The sequence below is a fragment of the Rana temporaria genome, chromosome 1 (assembly GCF_905171775.1).
Source record: "Rana temporaria chromosome 1, aRanTem1.1, whole genome shotgun sequence".
Classification (NCBI taxonomy): domain Eukaryota; kingdom Metazoa; phylum Chordata; class Amphibia; order Anura; family Ranidae; genus Rana; species Rana temporaria.
This window is the reverse complement of record NC_053489.1, coordinates 300,608,103-300,633,139: the sequence shown is the minus strand read 5'-3', so window position 1 is coordinate 300,633,139 and position 25,037 is coordinate 300,608,103. Positions and strand designations below refer to the sequence as shown.

Sequence of the window (25,037 nt, the reverse complement as noted above, 5' to 3'; positions counted from 1 at the left end):
ACGATGGTGTGTAGGCAACGTCGTTTTTGAAAATGAAGTTTCAAAAACGTCGTTTTTTTACTTCACAAAAAAATTCATTTTTTTCTTCACATAAAGTGATGGTGTGTACGCGGCATTAGGGGGAGGGGTGGGGGCAAAAGAATAGTTGCTGAAGCTAGACTTGATAACATGCCTACCCAGATTTTGGTGGACTATTTCGGTACTGATGAAGAATGATAAAAAGCAGTTGCATAAAAAGAATTTATTACAAATAAAAATTATACAAAACAATCATATAGATCAAAGATTGGACGATTTCTCTACTAGTTTCGCGGATTTACCGCTTCCTCAGGAGAGCCAATCTATAGGATACATAATACAGTAAAATCATAAATTACAGTTCAGCAGCAGTAACTGATTTCATGTATGATGTTATATTTATCTGTGTTACCTTTACAATCACATTAACTTGACCACCTGTTATCAGTATGACGGATCCAGCTCGAGACCTATGAGCCTTTACCCAAGGCTATTCTGTCTCAACGGTCTGGACTTTATCTCCAACCGAATGGGAACTTTATGTGTTAACCACACAATTAGCTCCCTTAATGCAGCTGCACCCCCCTCTTGGTCTTTAATTTTGCCACCTATATGCATCCCGACATCAAGGTTCTTCTCATCTGTCTGGGCATCTATTAATCATCCAATGCACTTCCTTGCCACAACCCTGTGATTTGGCAACACATTTAAACCTTTATCTTGTTAATTTTGTTTCCCCTTGGCACGCACCTCCTTTATTCTTAATCATTTATCTTCCACTCCAACCACTGTTCTGCAGAAGTATTGCAGCAACTTCCAGCACTTCTTTTAAATTTCCATTTTTTTCTACATGGATTAGGGACGCATGTAATGTCCCTACCCTAATTATTTTATACACACTGAGCACGTATGGCTCCTTATTCAATCACCCCCTTAATATCTGATGGCTCCATTCACTTGGTCACTTTTTCATTAATCACTTTTCTATGATGCTTCCAGCTATGCCCATTATCGTAGTTTCCTCTTGTCCCTTGTCAGTTATTAGGTGTCTATGTCATATATTGCCACATTAATAGTAATCATGTGGTGGGATTACACCCCCACTACACTCCACCATTGTATTAACAATGTTTTTATTTTGTTTAATTCCCTTGTATGCCTTGTTAATAGCATCCCCTGGGTATACAGTGCGGTCTCCGGCTACTGCCCCCCCCCATAGCGGCGGACTTGCGATTCCCCTGGTGGGGATGTTCTTTCCATTCATCCCCGCTAGCTCCTCCCTACCTTGGGGCACCCCGCCCCGAGGCTGGCTCGAGCGCACAGGTGGAGTGCTGTGTTCAGCACACCTGCTGTGTGCAGGGAAGCCGACCCAGTGACGTCAGACGCCGCTGCTTTGGCGGCGTTTTGAACGTCTCTTGGTTGGGGAGCTCATTTAATGGGCTGCTGCCCATGGATGAGCAGCGTGGATCTTGGTCCTGGTGACTAAAAGTTTTGTGAGGACCGACGCAGGTTGCAGTGCCCCAGGGATATCCATAGGTGCCTATCTGAGCCCATGCATTACCATGCTTCCCATGTCACCAATAGGGTTATCACCCTGGTTGACACCTTACTGGACAATTACCAGCGAGATCTTATTCAGCACCCCCTATGACCCCGCAGGCACTTGCATCAGCCAACGTCTTTCAATCCATCCTGTCCACATGTATGCACCTTACCAGGACTCCCCCTCTTTGAATGCATCCATAGATGCTATTATGCTGGTAAGTTTTACCGTTAATTATTCCCATGGTCAGATCTTGTCCCCCCCTTCCCCCCCCCCCTCTTCCCCCTCCATCAACCCGACCATGCCTTATATATATATACCCTATACCCTACATAATTCCAATCAATTATATGTCCTTTATCTATAGAGATCCACGTGCTATCCCCCAAGTCCGCCGCGGGGGGATACCAATTGGGCAGTTTGCCTCCGCAATTGTTTTATTACCCACCGGGTAAGCTACCCCTACTGTTTCTTATGCAATTTTTTACTGCTGCTGAACTGTAATTTATGATTTTACTGTATTATGTATCCTATAGATTGGCTCTCCTGATGTCAGGGTACTGGCTCCATCTCTGACAGATTCCCGCACATGCCCAGTAGAATGACATTGCCAATGCCAATCAGAGGCCGGACATTCCTATTTAAACCAGCAGCCTTCCCTGAACAGGTTGCTGGTTTGTCTTCAGCTCCTATGTGTTTACCTGTTGCCGTACCTGCCTGTTTTGACCCGGAATTCCTTACGACTCTCCTCTCACCTGGAACCTCTGACCCTTTGGCTAACGTTACCTGGATTGCTGTTGTCTCCTGCCCCTTGACCTTGGCTTGCTCTCATGGACTCCCTCTGAACTCTCCTGCCCTTGACCCTCGGCTTGTGACTCGGATTTGCCCTCATCTCCTGTGGACCCTACCAGACTCACCTACCAGTTCCTGCCTGACCAACGCTTGTTTCCAGTCTTCTGCACCTGCCCTGCTTCTGTCAGCTGCACCAAGTCTTCCTGCCAGCTCCCGGCGCCGGTGCCTCCTTGTGCCGTCCCTCCTCTGTCCCAACTCCAGGGAGTGGTCTGCACAGGGTCGCAAAGGTGAGCCGCCCTCAGCATCTCGGTCTCGGTGAGTACAGGTTCTGACAGTACAAACCAGCCAGATGTCTGAGACCGACAGGGCGCGCTCACCCTTTGAGACGCTGTGCCAACAGGTCTCCGCCTTAACAGAGGCAGTCCAGAAGCTTCAGGAAGGCTACCTCCAGATTGATGGCCGCCTCCAACAACTGGCCGGTTCCCCAGGTCCATCCACTGCGGCCCTAGCCTCTTCACCCGGACCTTCTGCTGCCCAAGCTCCTGCAAGCCCTGCCATGATGGGGAGTAATCCCGAACCCCGGGTCTCCATGCCCGAGCGATTCTCAGGCGACCGCCGGAAATATCGGGCTTTCAAGAATGCCTGTTCCCTTTACCTGGCCTTGCAACCTAGAACTTTTGCGACCGAAGCTGTTAAGGTTGGATTCGTAATCTCTCTCCTTTCTGAGGAGCCTCAAGCATGGGCACACTCCTTAATGGAACAACGCAGTCCAATACTTGACTCTATGGACACCTTCTTCACCCACATGGGGAAATTATACGACGACCCCCTACGTGCAGCCACCGCAGAGGGTACTCTGCACAGCTTAAATCAAGGGAGACGGCCGGTGGAAGACTACACCGCCGAATTTAGAAAGTGGTCTGCTGACACAGGCTGGAATGAGTTGGCCCTCAGGTACCAATACCGCCAGGGCCTCTCTGAGAACCTAAAGGATGAGCTTTCAAGGTCGGCACCCCCTGCCTCTCTGGAGGATTTAATCCAAACCGCCACTCAGCTGGATAGGCGCCTTCGAGAACGTCGTTCGGAGAGGTTCCAGTCCAACCGGCCTAACTGGGTTCCACCAAGATATGCTCCAGTACCTCCGCCTCACCCAGCTCCACCAAACACCTCATTACCCGACCCAGAGCCGATGCAGCTTGGTATAGTACGGGCCCCTCTGACTCCAGAAGAAAGACTCTGGAGGCGTCAATCTAACCTCTGTCTGTACTGCGGAGCCGCCGGACACTTTTTGCGCACTTGCCCAGTAAGGCCTTGTAAGTCGAAACCTCCATCTGCTATCAATTTCCCTGTTACCAGTTTGCCTCAGACTTATGTTATCCTCTTTCTTTCCCTACAGCTCCCGGAAGGGGCAACACGTCTGCCGGCGATAATTGATTCCGGGGCCTGCAGCTGCTTCTTGGACTCATCCTTGGCCCAAAAGCTGCGTATCCCCTGCCGTACCAAGGATTTTCAGCTGCAAGTTCATCTGGCTGATGGCTCTCTTCCCCATTCCGGATTGATTACCCAGGAAACCCTTCCTCTTTGTGCCATCTCAGATTCTGGGCACCGGGAGTTCCTCTGTTTGGACTTGATCCCGTCCCCCATGTTCCCTATCATTCTGGGTCTCCCTTGGCTACAAGTTCATCTGCCCTGCATTGATTGGCTCAAGAAAGAAGTCAGCTTCCCTTCCACCTACTGTTCCCAGCACTGTCTCGCACCCGCTCCAGTCGCCTGCTCCACGCTAGCTACTCCACCTGAAGACCTACAGCATGTTCCTCCAGCCTACCTAGACTTCAAGGATGTCTTTGACAAAAAACAAGCCGATTGTCTCCCACCACATCGGTCATATGACTGCCCCATTGACCTCTTGCCCGGATCTGAAATTCCCTTTGGGAGCATATTCCCCTTGTCAGAGACTGAGTTGAAGACCCTCAAGGTCTATATTGAAGAAAATTTAAGTAAGAAGTTCATCCGTCCCTCCTCCTCGCCAGCGGGGGCGGGGATCTTCTTTGTCGAGAAAAAAGATGGATCGCTTAGACCCTGCATTGATTATAGGGAGTTAAACAAAATTACCATCAAGAACCGGTACCCCGCTGCCTCTAATCCCCGAGCTCTTTCAAAGGTTCCGATCAGCTCAGGTTTTTTCTAAATTGGACCTCCGGGGCGCCTACAATTTGGTCCGAATAAGGGCAGGAGATGAGTGGAAGACTGCGTTCAGGTCCAGATTCGGGCACTTCGAGTATCTGGTCATGCCCTTTGGGCTCTGTAATGCGCCCGCCACCTTCCAGCATCTAGTCAATGACATTTTTCGACAATTTTTAGATGACTTCCTCGTAGTCTACTTGGACGATATTCTCATCTTTTCAGCCACAAAAGAATTACATCGGCAACATGTCAGGCAGGTTCTCACCATCTTGAGACAACACCGGCTTTATCTCAAATCAGAAAAATGCGAGTTCGAAAAGACATCAGTGCAATTTTTAGGATTTATCATTTCTGTGCATGGGGTAGCCATGGATCCCCAGAAAATCAGTGCTATTCAGGAGTGGGCACCTCCAACAGACAAAAAGGGCGTTCAGCGCTTCATTGGCTTCGCCAATTTTTATAGACGATTCATCATCGGTTTTTCATCAATTGTTTCTCCCATCACCAAGTTGACCCGCCAGGGGCACCGCTTCCAGTGGCCACAAGAGGCTCAGGAGGCCTTTATCAAACTCAAAACGGCCTTTACCTCGGCACCTGTACTTTGTCATCCGGATTCTACGTTACCTTTTGTTCTAGAAGTGGACGCCTCGGAATCTGCTACAGGCGCTATTCTTTCCCAGAGACAGGGACCGAAGTCGCTTCTTCACCCAGTAGCCTACGCCTCTCGTAAACTAAGTCCTCCTGAGCGCAATTACGATGTAGGCGATAGAGAACTACTGGCCATAAAATTTGCACTGGAGGAGTGGAGGTACCTGCTGGAGGGGGCAGCGCATCCCATTATCATTTTCACTGACCACAGGAACCTGGAATACTTACGGTCTGCAAAACGCCTTAGGCCCAGACAAGCCCGTTGGGCTCTTTTTTTTGCTCGCTTCAATTTCCATATTACCTATCGTCCTGGCGCAAAAAATGGAAAAGCTGATGCCCTCTCCAGGATGTTTCCAGAGACGCCCGATACTTCCGAGCCCAGCACGATCCTGTCACCTCAAAATGTTTTGCTTCTCCCTCAAACAGATTTGTTGACTGCTCTAAAGACCGCATGCCAACGGTGCCCTGATCATGAGGTTTCCTCCTTGGAGAAAAAGGACGACCTGCTGTGGTCTCGTGGGAAGATTTTTGTTCCAACAGAGGCAAGACAGTTAATCCTCAGCACCTTCCATGATCGTAAATTGGCTGGCCATTTTGGTACCCGTAAAACTTCCGAACTGATCTCTCGCTCCTTCTGGTGGCCTAAATGGAAGTCCGACTGCAAGGATTATGTCTCTTCCTGCATTCGCTGCCAGCGGAGTAAGGGGCCAAACACGAAGACCTGGGGGCTGCTGAAACCCCTTCCTATCCCAGAACGGCCCTGGATTGACATCTCCATGGACTTTATTGTCGATTTGCCTCCTTCAGCCGGGTTTACCACGATCCTAGTTGTGGTGGACCGTCTGTCCAAGATGGCGCATTTTTTGCCCATGGTGGGTACGCCCTCCGCGGCAGACACAGCCAAAATCTTTTTTAAAGAGATTATCAAGCTCCATGGAGTGCCCAAAAGCATAGTATCTGACAGAGGTACTCAATTTACATCCAAATTTTGGAAGGAACTTTGCAGAGCTTTGGAAGTGAAGATCTGTCTGTCCTCGGCCTATCACCCTCAAAGTAATGGCCAGACAGAGCGCACTAATCAAACGCTAGAACAGTATCTACGATGCTTTTGCTCAGTCTCCCAAGACGATTGGTCCTCCTTGTTATCTACAGCCGAGTTCGCTTACAATAATTCCATACATTCTTCCACAAACCAAACCCCGTTCTGGGCTAACTTCGGTTTCCACCCTTCCTTTTTGCCGGACTCCATCCCGGAAACATCTGTGCCAGCGGTCCAGGAACGTGTGACCTGCATCCAGCAAAACTTTCAGAAGTTACAGGAAAGCATGCAGCAAGCTCAGCAGGACTATAAGAGGTTCCATGACAAGGGGAGGAAGGATTGCTCTGTCTTCAAAGTGGGTGAGAAGGTCTGGCTATCCGCCATCAACCTCAAGTTACCTATTCCCTCTCGGAAGCTGGGTCCAAGGTTCATCGGGCCATTTGAGATCAGGCGAGAAATCAACCCAGTAGCTTTTGAGTTGGCTTTACCCAGGTCCTACAAGATCCACCCTGTGTTTCACGCCTCTCTGCTTAAGCCCGTTGTGTCTGACCCCTTCAACGGTAGAGAAGAACTGCCACCTCCACCAGTGGAGATTGAGGGTGAAAAAGAATTTGAGGTGGAGGCTATCTTGAGCTGCAGGAAAAGAGGAAGGCAGTTGCAATACCTTATAAAGTGGAAGGGATATCCCCCTGAAGATAACTCTTGGGAGCCTTCCCGGAATCTCCATGCCCCTCGCCTGATTCGGGCCTTTCACCTGGAACACCCGGAGTTAATGACCAGTTTGGGTGTCCGGAGTCCGCCCCTTGGGGGGGGCACTGTCAGGGTACTGGCTCCATCTCTGACAGATTCCCGCACATGCCCAGTAGAATGACATTTCGGCGCATGCCTGTGCGTGGTTTGCGCGCACGCATGCGCGGTACGGCAGCGCGCCGTGTGCGTGGAAGCGCGCACGTGCACGTATGCGGCAACCCTGGGGCCAATCAGAGGCCGGACATTCCTATTTAAACCAGCAGCCTTCCCTGAACAGGTTGCTGGTTTGTCTTCAGCTCCTATGTGTTTACCTGTTGCCGTACCTGCCTGTTTTGACCCGGAATTCCTGACGACTCTCCTCTCACCTGGAACCTCTGACCCTTTGGCTAACGTTACCTGGATTGCTGTTGTCTCCTGCCCCTTGACCTTGGCTTGCTCTCATGGACTCCCTCTGAACTCTCCTGCCCTTGACCCTCGGCTTGTGACTCGGATTTGCCCTCATCTCCTGTGGACCCTACCAGACTCACCTACCAGTTCCTGCCTGACCAACGCTTGTTTCCAGTCTTCTGCACCTGCCCTGCTTCTGTCAGCTGCACCAAGTCTTCCTGCCAGCTCCCGGCGCCGGTGCCTCCTTGTGCCGTCCCTCCTCTGTCCCAACTCCAGGGAGTGGTCTGCACAGGGTCGCAAAGGTGAGCCGCCCTCAGCATCTCGGTCTCGGTGAGTACAGGTTCTGACACCTGAGGAAGCGGTAAATCCGCGAAACTAGTAGAGAAATCGTCCAATCTTTGATCTATATGATTGTTTTGTATAATTTTTATTTGTAATAAATTCTTTTTATGCAACTGCTTTTTATCATTCTTCATCAGTACCGAAATAGTCCACCAAAATCTGGGTAGGCATGTTATCAAGTCTAGCTTCAGCAACTATTCTTTTGCCCCCACCCCTCCTCCTTTATACAATTAATTTGGATGATGGTACGTTTTTATAGTTTTTATTTATTTGTATATGAGGCTATACTCCAACTTTGTTCATACGTGGCATTAGGCTTTAAAAAATATTACTTTAGATAAGCAGAAAAGTATACATTTTAATATATATTTTTTTCTTGTTTAAAGATATATAAATTATTTTGCTCCTGTATAGGGATGAGCTTCGAGTTTGAGTCAAACTCATGTTCAACTCAAACATTGTCTGTTCGGTTGTTTGCCGAATTGTGAACATCACTTTAAGCATCATTAAAATCACTGCTCCCAAAAATCAGAACCACGTCTGTCAGACAGCTGCATTCTGTAGAAATGATCAGTGCAGTGATGACAGTTCCTGTGCCCACTTCTGAACGTCCAGTGCTGAGGGAGCTAATAGCTTTAAAGTTGAGTATACATGGACAGTTTTTTTTTGTTCAACCAGTTACAGTTGTGCATAAGTGTGACACAATTTTGTGAAGCCGTTACTTAAAGCATTTGTTACTCCAACACTGCTGTATCTTGTACTTATACAGTACATGTTGCCGAGAATGTGTTTCTAGCACGACAGCATCGCGCTAATTCTCGGCGACAGGGTGCCGACATCTCGCACTCGCTGGAATAGACAAAGCACATTCCAGCGAGCGCGTCATAGAAGTGACGGGAGATCCGACTTGGATTCCCGACAATTCTAGCTGCGGCGTTTGGTATGCATCCTGAGAGGGAGAACTCCACGCCAAATTTTAAATAAAAAAACCGACATGGGCCCCCCCCCCCCAGGAGCATACCAGGCCCTTAGGTCTGGTATGGGTTATAAGGAGACCCCCCCTACGCTGAAAAAACGACGTGGGGGGTCCCCCCACAATCCATACCAGACCCGTATCCAAAGCACGCTACCCGTCCAGCCAGGAAAGGAGTGAGGACGAGCGAGCAGCCCCCCTCCTGAGTCGTACCAGGCCGCATGCCCTCAACATGGGGGGGTTGGGTGCTCTGGGGCAAGGGGGCCCACTGCGGGGCCCCCCCACCCCAGAGCACCCTGTCCCCATGTTGATAAGGACAGGGCCTCTTCCCGACAACCCTGGCCGTTGGTTGTCGGGGTATGCGGGCGGGGGGCTTATCGGAATCTGGGAGCCCCCTCAAATAAGGGGGCCCCCAGATACCGGCCCCCCACCCTAAGTGAATGAATATGGGGTACATCGTACCCCTACCCATTCATTTGGAGGCCAAGTGTAAAAGTAAAAAAACACACAACACAGGGTTTTTTAAATAATTTATTAGTCTGCTCCGGGGCCCCCCCTGTCTTCTTTAGCTCTTTTAGCAGGGGGGCTTCTTCTTCACCGCCGTCTGGTTCTCTTCCGCTCTCCGGGGGGGTCTTCTCTGCTCTCGGGGGTCTTCTCCGCTCTCCAGGGGTCTTCTCCACTCCCCGGGGGTCTTCTTCTATCTCCTCTGCTCTCCGGTTCTTCTCCCGCTCGCTGTCCGGTGCCTTCTCCTTCAGGGCTGGCCGCCGCTATCTTCGTGTGTTAGCTCAATTACTAGCGGTGGCCAGCCCAGCTCTTCTATGACGTCTTCTTCTCTTCTTCTCTTCTTCTGCCTTCTTCCGATGTTGACACAACGCCTCTTCTCTCTGCAATGACGGGTGCGCGGTTTGCATCCGATTTATATAGGCCTCTCTTATGATGTCACAGTCCCATCATGCTCCGATACCTACCCACGTGGTACCTAACATCGGAAGAAGGCAGAAGAAGAGAAGAAAACGTCACAGAAGAGCCGGGCTGGCCACCGCTAGTAATTGAGCTAACACACGAAGATAGTGGCGGCCAGCCCTGAAGGAGAAGGCACCGGACAGCGAGCGGGAGAAGAACCGGAGAGCGGAGAAGATAGAAGACCCCCCCGGAGACCAGAAGAGAACCAGATGGTGGTGAAGAAGAAGCCCCCCCCTGCTAAAAGAACTAAAGAAGACAGGGGGGGCCCCTGGAGCAGACTAATAAATTATTTTAAAAACCCTGTGTTGTGTGTTTATTTACTTTTACACTTTGCCTCCAGGTGAATGGGTAGGGGTACGATGTACCCCATATTCATTCACTTAGGGTGGGGGGCCGGTATCTGGGGGCCCCCTTATTTGAGGGGGCTCCCAGATTCCAATAAGGCCCCCGCCCGCAGACCCCGACAACCAACGGCCAGGGTTGTCGGGAAGAGGCCCTGTCCTTATCAACATGGGGACAGGGTGCTCTGGGGTGGGGGGGGTGGGGGGGCCCCGAAGTGCGCCCCCTGCCCCAGAGCACCCAACCCCCCCCATGTTGAGGGCATGCGGCCTGGTACCGCTCACGAGGGGGGGGGGGGCGTTTGCTCGTCCCCACTCCTTTCCTTATTCAGGAGAGCACACCATGGTCAGTTTTCTAGCAATGCTGGGAACTCAGTGTACTCTCCTTTAATGATCAGACTTGTCCTGACATGCCACCGCTGCACAGCCATTCACTGGGAAGCTCAGTGTTCTGCTGTTTCTTCTCCCCCCAGCTCATTTGCAGCTGAAGAAACTGATAACAATCCTTGTGTATCACCAGCATAATAGTCCCCTGAGAGGGAGGATCACATTGGCTAAGGATTTTTTCACCTTACTTTGTTGTGACCATTTTTTAGCGTATAATTAGTAAAGTAATGATCTTCTGCTATTTAGTTAGTTGCATTTTTATTAACAGGTTAATCCATAGAGATTTTAATTATGTTTTGATTATGTCTCCATACTAACATTTTTACTTTCATTAATATGCTTTTGAAATACAAAATTTAAACAGCATTTTATGTAGCATAACCTGAATTATGTACTTTAGCACTACCTGTCAAAAATCCATGTTTTGTCCTATTAGAACTTAGAGTTGTGACAGAATGAAATGACAGTACACCATCCACTAGAGAAAAAGATTCATGTTAGTGATGAATATTGGAGGTAATGCATTCAATTTAGTCCATCCTTCATAGAGGGAAAAGCTTCATATTATTGTAGGGATCCAAATGATATTCTTTTGCAGGAATTTTAACAATGGTCTTATATTTCTAGAATGCCTGAGAAGCAGAAAGTAATCACATGGGAAGACAAATAGGTCAACAAAGTACCATCCCATTTGCTCTATTGTGCTTGACAGAAATAGGACAGGAGAGTAGAGCACTTTCTCTCAGTGAACATGCGGTTCTGATGATGCAGTCTAAAATTTGTTCTTCACTGTTTAGGCATTATTGCCTGAAGGGACCCTGCAGACCTTCTCCATACAGCTAAAAGATAGATGACTTATTAAATCCCCACAATGAATTCTAGGCCAATTAAAAAAGCATAAAAAAATAACAGCACAAAAATATAAAGAGCAACGCAACTGTATAATATTAACAACCTAGGCTATAAAATAGGTATTTTAGGACTGAACCTATTATTAAAGTATGAACTCTGTATGTATAAACACCATTTTATAATTTATATATTATAAACTACAATACGCCAGGAGCCAAGAAAGCTACATGAGAAAACTGTGCTGAACAGAGGTGAAGATTTCTGTATGACAGACTTATTGACTAATTAGTTGTAGGAGGATTGATTGTGTAACCGCTATGTGTTAAGTAGTGACTGTAGTGGGTGTTATGGATGAACAAACCTGTTTTATTACTCATATAACAGATTCTTAATTTAGGTCAAACCCCTGTGTATCCACAGTATCACACTGAAGAGAATGCATACCCTGGATGGAAAGAAAGGTGGATTATATCAATGCAGCCAGGTGTAGAGTAGGATGCAGTAAGTAGTGTACTAACGATAGCCTGTAGTATGTCAAGGGACAGTCATATCTCAGAAAGTAAAGAAAAGGTTACATTACTGTATATACATGCTCTTCTCAGTGTGCACTGTAGGATTAGGGTGATCAGACTCAGCCAGGAGGCGCATTTTCAATGAGTGCATCAGTCCAAAACTGTATTTTTAAGGGCATGATAGCAAACCTTTATTTAAAAGAATAGAGAAGCTCACAAAATACATCAGTAACCCACACAGGGTGTTCCACCTTTGCTTTATCTTGCACGATCAGAATATTTCAGCCTCCTGACAGAGACCCCATACACACTATTAGATTTTTTGCAGATTTTTGCCTTGAGATTTACCAAAACCATATAATATTTGGTCAAACCTTAAGAGGTTCAATTTGTTTGCAATCAGGCAGGCCCTTGCACTACATGGTTTTGGTAAATCTGAAGACAAAAATCTGCAGAAAATCTAATAGTTTGTATGGGGCTGTACTCTCTTGCCACACAGCTGCTTCAGGCCTCCAGCTTAGGCCTTCGGTCTGCTCCTCAGACCAAAAGAGTTCCTGAGGCCCCGTACACACAAGAGGATTATCCGCTGGAAACGGTCCTCCGGACCGTTCCCGCGGATAAATCCTCTGGCGGATTTTGATCTGATGGTTGTACTAACCATCAGATCGAAATCAGCGCGGAATCCATCCGCGGTGACGCGTCGCGCCGTCGCCGCGATGATGACGTGGCGACGTGCGCGACGCTGGAAGGTAAAGACTTCCACGCATGCGTCGAATCATTACGACGCATGCGAGGGAGGGGATCGGACGATTGATCCGGTGAGTCTGTACAGACCACCGGATCAATTCGCTGGACAGGATTCCAGCGGATAGATTTCTTAGCATGCTAAGAAATTTTTATCCGCTGGAAATCCATCGGCCCGAAAAATATCCGCGGATAAATATCCGCTGGGCCGTACACACCACAGGATCTATCCGCTGGAACTGATCTGCGGATAAATCCCAGCGGATAGATCCGGTGGTATGTACGAGGCCTAAGAGTCAAGATCTCTTATAGCTTACTCACAATCAGCTCCTTGCTGCTTTGTCACAGACTACATTTGCTTCCTGCAGACATGCATGCTCTGGCTGCCCCATGAAGCCTCTGACTCCTCTGAGAGGAATGGGAGACCACATGACTCTCATGCACAGACCTCCTGTTTGTTGGGTGGGGCCCTGAGCCATAGTCAGGTCACAACTAAATAGCCCAACACGCAGCTGTGCAATCAGCGTGCCTGTCTCTCCAAAATCTGGTGTAAACCAGCAATCTTCCAGGTAGAAACAATATATTAACTATAAGGTCAACAATATAATGGTGATTTAAAGTGCAAGTGATTATATAATTTCAACATCAAAAAATAGATGCAAACAGGTCCAAAAAATGCAGCAATGGTCACTACATGATAAGCATTGGTAAGTCCATGCATCAAATGGTTGACTTGAGAGTAGACACCATCACCACGGAACAGATATCAAACTGGCGACACCCGGTGAAAGATAGAGGTAAGTGCCTACTTACCAGACCACCATGACCCTTCATATGAAAAAAGGATCAGGCGGAGCTTGAGTACAGTTGGTGGCCTAAGGTCTGTACTTCCTTGCTCTCACAGACCAACACTATCTGTGTTTCCCAGGGCAGAGCAAAGGCTGTCTGCTCAGGTGAGCTTAAATGGACCTGGGAGAGAGGAACACCTGAACTGGATCAGAGCTCCCTGAACGTGTAAGAGAGGAGCCTGGGAGAGGTATAAACCCCCGAACAGGACTTTCCCAGGCTCTCTCTGGTACGCTCTGCTACACATCCCCCCCCCCTTGTTTCAACCCTAGGGTTGGAACACCTGTGGCCCAACAGGAGTGAACACGGGACAGGGCATCTACATTCCCCATCTCAAAACCTAGCCTGTGTTTTACATTAAAGGAGTAATCCTGTAGAGCCAAAAACCAACGGTTCACCCATCTATTAGTCTCCTTCTTTTGGTCCATTCATTTTAGGGGAGCATGGTCAGTTATTAACTCGAACTGGCGCCCTAACAAATAGTATTTTAGCGCATCCACGACCCACTTTATGGCTAAGCATTCTTTTTCAATGACTGCATACTTTTTCTCATGATCATTGAGCTTTCTGCTTAGGTACACGACAGGGTGTTCTTCCCCATTGTGTACCTGTGACAATACTGCCCTGATACCTACATCAGAGGCATCTGTCTGAACTAAAAAGTCTAGCTGTGCACAAAGAGCCTTCTTCAGGACTTGGAAAGATTCTTCTGCTACTGGGGGCCATTTCACCATAACGGAGTCTTTCCCTTTTGTAAGGTCTGTCAGTGGGGCAGCTATAGTTGCAAAATTTGGAATATACCTTCTATAATATCCCGCAATCCCAAGAAAGGCCCTGACCTGCTTCTTGTTTGCAGGACATGGCCACTCCTGGATGGCTTTTATTTTATTCACCTGGGGATTAATAACTCCACGGCTAATAGTGTAGCCCAAATACTTGGCTTCCTCCAAACCAATGGCACACTTTTTTGGATTTGTCGTGAAACCTTCCTTGAAAAGGGAATCAAGGACAGCTTGGACACGGGACAAGTGAGACTCCCAGTCAGTGCTATGCACCACTATGTCATCCAGATAGGCTTCAGCATACTGTTGGTGAGGTCTTAGGGTCCTGTCCATGGCCCTCTGAAATGTTGCAGGGGCATTTTGCAACCCAAAATGCATTTTCTTATACTTAAATGATCTCACTGGGGTCACAAACGCAGTATTTTCTTTGGCACTATTAGTCAGGGGTATTTGCCAATACCCTTTGGTCAAGTCCAAAGTGGTCAGATAACGGGCCTTGCCAAGTAGGTCTATAAGTTTGTCTACCCTGGGCATTGGGTATGTGTAAAAATTTGTCACTGCTTTAAGCTTTCTGAAGTCGTTACAAAACCTCCAAGTGCCATCTGGTTTTGGGACTAATACAATGGGGCTAGACCAGTCATTATTGGATTCCTCAATAACATCTAGCTTCAACATCCTTTTAACTTCCTCACCGATGTCCTTTCTTCTAGCTTTGGGAATTTGGTATGGTTTGAGCTTGACACGGACTCCAGGTTCAGTAACAATATCATGCTGAACCGCTGAAGTCGTGCCAGGCAACTCTGAAAACTTCCCTCTATTCCTTATCATGAACTCTCTAGCTTCCTGTTTTTGTGACCTCAGGGATCAGAGGGGACTCAGTACCTTTAGGCGTTACAGGGAAGGACCTCACAGTCAATGCCAGTCTATCCTTCCAGGGCTTTAACAGATTTATGTGGTAAATCTGTTCGGGCTTCCTTTTACCCGGTTGATACACCTTGTAATTGACCTCCCCAACTTTTTCAATTACTTCAAAGGGACCCTTCCACTTAGTCAGGAACTTGCTCTCAACAGTGGGAACTAACACGAGGACCCTGTCACCAGGTGAGAAAACATGGTGTTGAGCCCCCTGTTGTATATTCTCTGTTGGGCTGCTTGGGCCTGCAGTAAGTGTTCTTTTACCACTGGCATGATTGCTGCAATCCTCTCCTGCATTTGAGCGATATGCTCAATGACACTTTTGTGGGGTGTCTGTTCCCCTTCCCAAGTTTCCTTAGCTATGTCTAAGGCCTTGTACACACGGGCAAACATGTCCGATGAAAACGGTCCGCCGGACCGTTTTCAGCGGACATGCCCGCCCGGAGATTTCTGTATGATAGCTGTACACACCATCATACAGAAATCCGCGCGTACACGATACGCGGTGACGACCCCGCGCCGTCGCCGCGATGATGACGCGGCGACGTGCGCGGCCCTGGAAGTTCAATGCTTCCACGCATGCGTCGAAGTCATGTACGGTAAGTCTGTACAGACGACCAAACATTTCCGACGGACAGGATTCCAGCCGGCATGTTTCTAAACATTTTGTTTAGAAACATTTGTCCGCTCGAAAATGGTCTGGCGGACAAATGTACACTGGAAACCTGTCCGCTCGGCCGTACACACGACCGAACATGTCTGCTGAAACTGGTCCACGGACCAGTTTCAGCAGACATGTTCGGTTGTGTCTACGGGGCCTAAGAGTCCTCAAGGGTGTCTCCCATAAATTAGCTCAAATGGAGAGTACCCCGTAGAGGACTGGGGAACCTCCCTGATGGCAAACATCAAGTATGGTATCAGGAAGTCCCAGTTTTTCCCATCCTTGTCAACAACCTTTTTTAACATACTCTTTAATGTCTTATTGAAGCGTTCCACCAAGCCATCTGTTTGAGGATGATACACAGAGGTTCGCAACTGGGTCACCTTAAATAACTTGCACAGCTCCCTAGTTATTCGTGACATAAACGGGGTACCCTGGTCTGTAAGGATTTCTTTAGGGATGCCAACCCGACTGAACACCATAAACAGCTCTTTGGCAATGTTTTTAGCAGACGCAGCGCGTAAGGGAACGGCCGCAGGGTAACGGGTAGCATAATCCATGATCACGAGGATATGCTGATGACCACGGGCAGATTTGGGGAGCGGACCCACAAGGTCCATGGCAATCCTCTCAAAGGGCACTTCAATAATGGGCAAGGGCACTAAAGTACTTCGGAAGTGGTGTTGTGGGGCTGACATCTGACACACAGGACAGGATTGACAATAATTCTCAATATTTTTCTGTTTTCCAGGCCAGTAAAACCTGCGCAACACTCTTTCAGTGGTTTTCTCAACCCCTAAATGGCCTCCTAGCAAGTGCCCATGAGCAAGTTCCAACACCACCCGCCTATATGGCTTAGGGACCACCAACTGCTCAACCACTTCATCGTTCATTTTACATACACGATACAGTAAATCCTCATTGCTGCAGAAATAAGGAAAACAGGTCATATCCCCTGGTTTGACAGGTACATCATTAATCACCATTACATTTTCCCAGGCCCTGGCAAGGGTAGGGTCTTTTCTCTGCTCAGTACCAAAATTTTCCTTGTGCACATTAAGGTCAGCAAACTCCAACTTAGGTTCAGAGTCAGCAGACAGCTGTCCGGCTCTACTGGTTGCGGGGACTTCCTCAGGCTCCTCCAGCCCTCCTGCCATAACTGAGAAAGGAAAACTTGGAGAGCCCTGAGAGGAGTCCCCTGAACCCACAATATCAGAAGTAGCCAGGAGTTATGGCTCTGCGAGTGAGTAAGGTACTGTGACCGGGTCGAGACGATCCCACAGTTCCCAAAACTTGGGGAAGTCCCTACCAATGATGGCCTCGTGCACCAAGTGGGGCAAAAGTCTGACTGCATGGGACACCGTACCTAAGCCAGTTTTAAACTGAACAGTGGCTATAGGATACTCCCGGGTATCCCCATGTACACAGATCACAGCAACTTTTTTAGCATGAAAATTCACAGTTTCAACCATCTCAGCTGTAACCAAAGTAACCAGACTTCCAGAGTCCAGCAAGGCCGTAATAGGCTTATTATTAACAGTCATTTGACACATGTGTTTCCCCACATTTGGCACTGCAGCGCATAAAACAGCTGCAAACATAGACTGCCTTCTAATAAACAGATCACACTGCATTGGTTCATCAGTCAATGGACAGTTTGCTGCAACATGTCCCAGTTCTTGGCAACGAAAAACACCTGATGTTTCCCGAGTTTGGTTTGCTGACAGGCAGTGGTTTCCCTTGTTTGGGAAGCCAAACTTCAGTCCTGGCACCAAAAATCCTCCCCCTACTTCCTTGCCATGCTTACCACCCACTTCCCCTGGAACAGTCTTACCGGTTTCCTGGGGAGACCGTGGATTTGGGTGGAAAGTCTGTGCGGCTGTTGGGGTGGTGACCAGGTTCTCAGCAGCTAAGTACCTTTCAACGAGTTTCACCAGGTTATCTGCCGAATTGGGGTCTCCTTGACTCACCCACTTCTGCAGGGGAATTGGCAGTGACCTCAGGAATTGGTCCATGACCACACGCTCCACTAGTTGGTGCCGGCAGCTTTTTCGTTTATTTCACCAATTTGGGCAGTGCAGTACTATCCCCCTTTTTTTCCAAACTGTAAATGTGCAGCAATGTTTTTTTGGACAGCAGTGGCTTCCTCTGTGGTATCCTCCCATGAAATCCATTCTTGTTTAGTGTTTTACGTATCGTAGATTCGCTAACAGGGATGCCAGAGACTTTTGTAAGTCTTTAGCTGACACTCTAGGATTCTTCTTCACCTCATTGAGCAGTCTGCGCTGTGCTCTTGTTGTCATCTTTACAGAACGACCACTCCTAGGGAGAGTAGCAGCAGTGCTGAACTTTCTCCATTTATAGACAATTTGTCTTACCATGGACTGATGAACAGCAAGGCTTTTGGAGATACTTTTATAACTCTTTCCAGCTTTATGCAAGTCAACAATTCTTAATCGTAGGTCTTCTGAGAGCTCTTTTGTGCGAGGCATCATTCACATCAGGCAATGCTTCTTGTGAAAAGCAAACCCAGAACTGGTGTGTGTTTTTTATAGGGCAGGGCAGCTGTAACCAACATCTCTAATCTCATCTCATTGATTGGACTCCAGTTGGCTGACACCTCACTCACTCTTGGAGATGTCATTAGTCTAGGGCAGCACAGGCTACCCCCCCGGGACACACAAGATTCTCTCCCTACTAAGGTATGCAACTTTTGTTCTGTTATGCTGGACAAACCTTCTCCATTCCTCTCATTGATTCAGTACCTTTATTATATTTATACCTATTCAGGCTTCCAACTCCTTGGCTTGTCCTATATTGGACATTGCAGCGTGGCTGCCTGTTTTTTGGATCTAAATTCCTTCCTGGCTTTGCCCCCTGCTCCCTGCCTTATTGGTCCCGGTCCATTTTGGTTCTTGTTTTATTTCAGGTAAATAGGCATCTTTTCAAGCTTCTATAAGCTTTTATGTCAGCTACTATGTATGGATTCATTCATTCATTTTTTCTACCCCTTATAGAATCTATCCGTATTTATTTACTTTTGATACACTACGGTCTGTTGCCAACTCTAGGAAATCTCTTCTTCCTATTGGGGTAGGCATTATTTTATCTACTGAAATTTCTTGATCTATAGGCTTTAAGTTAAATGTGAGTGTATATGATATATCTTTTTCTTTTCTCTTTTTTCCATGTTACAGCTGCATTGAGCTTTCTCACAAGCTACTGTATATACCACCTGTACATCTGTGACTATTTTGTCCTCGGTGCATTTGGATGGCTAGCAACCTATCTGGTATTTTTAGAGACCCCTTATTGCATATTGACTCTCAGTGTTTTAATCTTCTCTTTATGTTTTTTGTACGTTACAACTTTTCATATTTCATTTCAGATTTATGAAATTAGCAATACTTTATTGTCAAAACTTTCTCTCAAACTCGTCCTGAAGAAGCCGCTAGGTGAAACGCGTAGGCGAGACAAAAGAAAATATTGCTTGTGAATGTATATTTTGTTAAAAAAAATTCAATGGATTTTATTGTATGTATATTTTGTAATTAAATTTATATTTTTTTAAATCCCTATGTCCCTGTGATTGCCTTAAAAAGTCCGCCTTGTCACTACCTTGTGTAGTATTTCTTCTTTGAATCATTAGTCTAGGGGTTCACATACTTTATCCACATGCATTGTGAATGTTTACATGGTGTGTCCAATAAACACATGGTAACATGTAATTCTTTGTGTGTTATTAGTTTAAGCAGACTGTGATTGTCTAGTGTTGTGACTTAGATGAAGATCAGATCACATTTTATGACCAATTTGTGCAGAAATCCATATCATTCCAAAAGGGTTCACATACTTTTTATTGCAACTGTGTATATATATATATATATATATATATATATATATATATATATATATATATATATATATATATATATATATATATTCTGCATTTAGAGGGAGTACTTTTTCAGCTTATGCCTTTCCTGTAATCAGTATGTGTTATGTTCAGTTTGTGTTCATAGCAGATGGAAGCAGCGCGGTATTGTAAGTAGGTTTTGAGTTGGCTGCAGTCCAAACACCCTGTGCAGAATTACTTTTTTCCCCAACAATACATCACAATTTAAATCAGAAACAGGTAAAAAAATACATTACAACATTACAACAAGGATTTTAATGAGGTGTGTGTGTATAGCTCAAATTCTCTCCACTTTTCTTTTACAAACATGACAGTAATAAAAATGTATTTAACATAACCATATGCATTTAGCAAACTGAAAATGATCTGCCTTAGCCAAAAAGAAGCTGTGTTAGCCTAAAGTTTACTAGGACTTCCCTCACTCTGCTGGATGCCACTGCTTCTGAGTAGAGATGTAGAGATGTCCCGAACTATTCGCCGGCGAATAGTTCCTGGCGAAGATAGCTTGTTTGCCTATGGGTGAACATATGCGATGTTAGGTCCGCCCAAATTCATCATCATTGTGCAAACTTTGACCCTGTACCTCACAGTCAGCAGACACATTCCAGCCAATCAGCAGCATACCCTCCCTCCCAGACCCTCCCACCTCCTGGACAGCATCCATTTTAGATTCATTCGGAAGCTGCAGTCTTAGTGAGAGGAGGGACAGTGTAGCTGCTGCTGATTTAATAGGGAAATCGATAGCTAGGCCAGTGTATTCAGTCTCCACTCCAGTCCTGAAAGACTCATCTGATCTCTGCTGTAAGGACAGCGTCCTTTTTTTCCTCTGTCTAATCTAATTGCAGTTGCCTGCCAGCGTGTGTGTCAGGCTCACATCGTATACTGTGCCCATTTGCCCAGTGCCACCACTCATATATCTGGTGTCACAGTAGATTACATAAAAAAAAATAAAAAAATTTGACTGCAATAGAATAGCAGTCAGTTGCCTGCCAGAGTGTGTGTCAGGCTTACAGCATATACTGAGCCCACTTGCCCAGTGCCTCCACGCATATATCTGGTGGCATAGTACATTGCACGGTGCACGCGCAGTGCCCCAAATTGGAAGTAGGAGGACCAACCAAGCATCTTTTTCCATCTCCCGGTTCCTAAAATCTATTACATAGACCGGGCCCTGATAGGGGACGTAACAGGGATTAAACTAATAGGAATAGTACTACTTAACACACCACTCATATCTGGTGGCACAGTACATTGCAAGGCATACGCGCAGTGCCCCAAATTGGAAGTAGCAGGACCAACCAAGCATCTTTTTTCATCTGCTGGTTCCTAAAATCTATTCCATACGTGTCCCGATAGGGGACGTAACAGGGATTAAACTGATAGGAATAGTACTACTTAACATACCACTCATATTGGGATTGAACAGTACATTACACGGCGCACGCGCAGTGCCCCAAATTGAAAGTAAGAGGACAGACCAAGCATCTTTTTCCATCTCCCGGTTCCTAAAATATATTCCATACACTGGCCCCTAATAGGGGACAAAACAGAGATTAAACTGTTAAGAACAGATTGTTTTAATAAAAAAAAGAGGACAGCCTCTGCGGAGCTGGGTATTTTTTGGCCGCGTTACTGAACGCTCATGCACAATGGCTGTAGGCTCATGCGTCCTTTTGCGGAGGTGACAAACCTGATCAGACCGTAGACGAGCATGAAGAGAAAGAGTTGTGGTCACCATCACCACCAGAAGCAGCCTTGTTGTCGTCGATTGCTGGACCTGCAGCAACGCAGAGAGAGGAGTCTGAAGAAGAGGAGTAAGAGGAGGAAGGTGGCTTTGAGGAGGTGGAAGACCAACCACAGCAGGCATCCCAGGGGGCTTGTTACCTTTCAGGGACCCTTGGTGTTGTACGTGGCTGGGTGGAGGAAGAGACATTCAATGACTGTCAGGTCACCTGTGGCCAGGTGACAAGTGCACCCCGTTGGGTCAGGGATGCACCACAGGGTAGTGAACCCTATAGCCAACTGCTGCTATCAGAGAGGAAGGGTGAACCCAAGATTGCCCAGGGCGCGGAGTCTAAGACCCAGCTTTGTGTTCACCAGAGCCTCTAGTGGTGAGGATGGCCTTCGCCGCAGCTGGATCCAGGTCGCGACCCCTGGGATCCACTAGGTCACACTCCGCAGGGAGAGAGGGGAAGCAGCAAACAGGACAGACGGTAGTGATGGGTAAGCCGAGGTCAGGGCAACAGGTAGACAGGAGTAACCAAGGGACAGGCAAAAGGTCAGGGGCACAGGCAAACAGGAGAAGTCAGGGACAAGCCAAAAACAGTACACAGGAAGATAATCGTAGCACACTGCAGACAGGAACTTAAGCAAACAACACTGTTGAACAGCACTGCAGGCCTGTAGTGCAACAGTTAATATAGACTTCCTGGGATGGCCTGGGTGGGGCCATACAGGAAGGAGAGAAAATAAGAAGGTAACCAGAACAGGGTCAGGCCTCTTAATGGACAGGTGGAGACAGGTAAGCTGCCAGACTATTGCATATCCATGACAATGACGTCAGTGAGGACAAGGAACGGGACATGGCTAGCTTGGTATCCAACCTTGTGCCAATTGGGAGTTTGCGGTTGTGTAAATGGACTGTTTGCAGTTGTTTGCGGTGCGTTAAACGGGGTGTTTGGTCTGTCAGAGTTTGGTCTGTCACTGTGAAGCGGGCGTAACCCTTACACTACCTGATCGATACAACATCATACCTGATGTTTTAAAGCACGTTATTCCAAACAATTTAGGAATGTTAGGTGATGTATGCCCTTTATGGATTAAAACCTGACTCTGTGTCAACTACGTAATTTTCCATGGAAGTTTTGCCATGGATCCCCTCCGGCATGCCACAGTCCAGGTGTTAGTTCCCTTGAAACAACTTTTCCATCACTATTGTGGTCAGAAAGAGTCCCTGTGGGTTTTAAAATTCGCCTGCCTATTGAAGTCTATGGCGGTTCGCCCAGTTCGCCCGTTCGCGAAAATTTGCGGAAGTTAGCGTTCGCCGTTCGCGAACGGAAAATTTTATGTTCGCGACATCTCTATTTCTGAGCTCTGCTAAGTGTTTTAATGGTAGGAGGAGGGTTTCTGAGGGAAAGTATGTGTATGTGTGTGGGGGAAGGGGTCCATGAGGAGTGCTATAAAATCTAGTGTGGCCTTTGCTGGGGGGGGGGGGGTGACGTTTTGGTGAATGAGGGAAACTTTGCTGGGGGGTAGGGAGAAGAGTTTTGCTGTGTGAGAGAGGGGGGGTTTGGGGAAAACGAGGGTTTGCTGAGGGAAGAGAGCTTTCCTAGTGTAGGGTGGGTTTTTCTGAGGGAGAGTGGCTTTTCTGTTAGAGGTGGGGTTTACTGGTAGAGAGAGGAGATTCATTACAGAAAGGGGAACTGAGGGGGGGGGGTATTGGCCAGGCAGTATCCCTATTGTCAGTAGGCCATATTGTCACAATTGCCAGTTTGTTGTCACAATTACCCATGTGCCAGTTACATTTTGTCACATTTGCTTGTATAATGTCATGGTTGCTTGTTTATTTGCATACTGTGTTGATTGCCAATTTGTTGCCCCATGTAATTACAAATGCATGTTATTTGCACTATATAGTCACAGTTCCCGTTTTATTGCCTCAATATTGTGCCATTTGTACATTTGTTACTTGTATACTGTATTATATTAGCCTGTGTATTGCATACCATGGCTAATATCCATGGGGGCCATGGATTGTCAGGATAGCCATTTGTTGCCTATATGTTTGAAGTCAAAGCTCGACTGGAGTAGCGGGGGGCGTGGCCGGATGTAGGAACGGTGCGAGTGGTGTGGGAAGGATGGAGTGAGTGAACGAGCCCCTGCTCCATACCCCTCACCTATGCTTGAGACCATGCTGGAAACAACGTGCCTCGATAGAGTTTTTTAGCTGACACCAGCCTCGGGTATATTCCCATGTTCCTTCTCACTCTGCCCGGCTTGCCACTGAACTTCCTATGTGATATCTCCTTCAGCGAAAGCAGTGGGACCTGGAGATCTTGCTCCACCGTGGGATCATCTCCCGCACGTAGCGCCCCCCCCCCCCTCTGGGAGTCGGGTGCAGCCAAAGACTCCACTGGCCGACTGGCTCCTACCTTGCAGGCGGATTGTGGGAGCACGGAAGATCGTAGCTGCGCTGTGGTGTGAGAAGTCCGGGGGTACCGCTGGATGTGAAACAGGGGGGTCGGCAGCAAAGAGCTGGTGGATTCCCCGTCTGAAGTCTCGCGAGACTTCAGCAGGACAGGCTACAGCTACTGACAGAGCTGGACCTGGAATCAGATGAGTGGAGAGAGAGCTCTGTGTACTCTGCTGCACCCTGCTGGGGAAAAAACAGACCGCAGGGAGTGAGATCTGCAAGGAGGCAACTTTCTCAGCAGAGAGAAAAGGAGAAAAAAAGAAAAGAAAAATGAGAAAAGATCCAGGTGATACACAGTCCTTCTTGCCTATTTTTGCTTAATTGTTTATACAGCTCTCTACCTCTCGTTCCCCTCCATCTAAGTGAAAATGCTCCCATTTGAAAATGAACGACCTTTAATGATCATAATAATGCATTGTAATATATAATGTTGAAAAGAGCAGTATTACCAAAAGCCCACCTCAGTGTGTGTTTAATGAACAGCCTCTACTAAGGATAAACCTTACATGGAATGATTGTTCCGCTGCTGTATTTTCCCCCTGGATATCTGGAAGGAAAAAGAAAGGAAATCCCTCCGAGACCTTGGGAGTGATTTTTTTTTTTTACCTGCACATTATTGACCACCTGGCGCTGGTATTTATTTATTTATTTTTTTTTTTCCCTCCCCAGGTTTTTTGACGGACATAACTGTAGCCCGTGGTGGGGGGGCGAGCTGCTTCCCGTACATATTTTTCTTTCCTTAATATGTCCAAGGGACAGGTGGGAGCCCTAACTACACGGTCCGCAAAGAGCCAGGCAAACGCATTAGTATTACCAGTAATATCAGCAGCCGCCGCAGCAAAACTCGATCGCTTTACCCGGACCTCTCTGTCTCCGGCGAAGGGGACCCAACTACAGACGGCGCAAGCAGCAAACCCCTTGGACAGGAGAAGCAGGGGCACGATTACAACAAAACCTGCAGCAGTACCCCCCACGAAAACTGTGAGTACCAAAGGGGCTGGGGGAGGAAAAGAGTACACGGCAATCGCTGCAACGAACACTGCAATAAAACCAACCAGTTTACCCACAGTAACCATGGAGGGGGGCACAACAGTAAGTGAGGGGGAACCCACTTTGAGAGATCTCCTACATGCCATCAACTCCTGCAAGGATTCTATAACAGGCCTAGAGACCCAACTGAAAGGTATCAAGGAGGACTTATGTTCAATGGGGGACAGGTTGAGCAAGACCATAGAAAGAACCTCTATCTTAGA

At 47.3% G+C, this 25,037-nt stretch overlaps 1 pseudogene; it reads right to left on the bottom strand.

Moving 5' to 3' along the window:
- Positions 1-21,012: 21,012 nt before the first annotated feature.
- Positions 21,013-21,187, bottom strand: LOC120925250 (annotated as a pseudogene).
- Between the last annotated feature and the right edge of the window lie 3,850 nt (positions 21,188-25,037).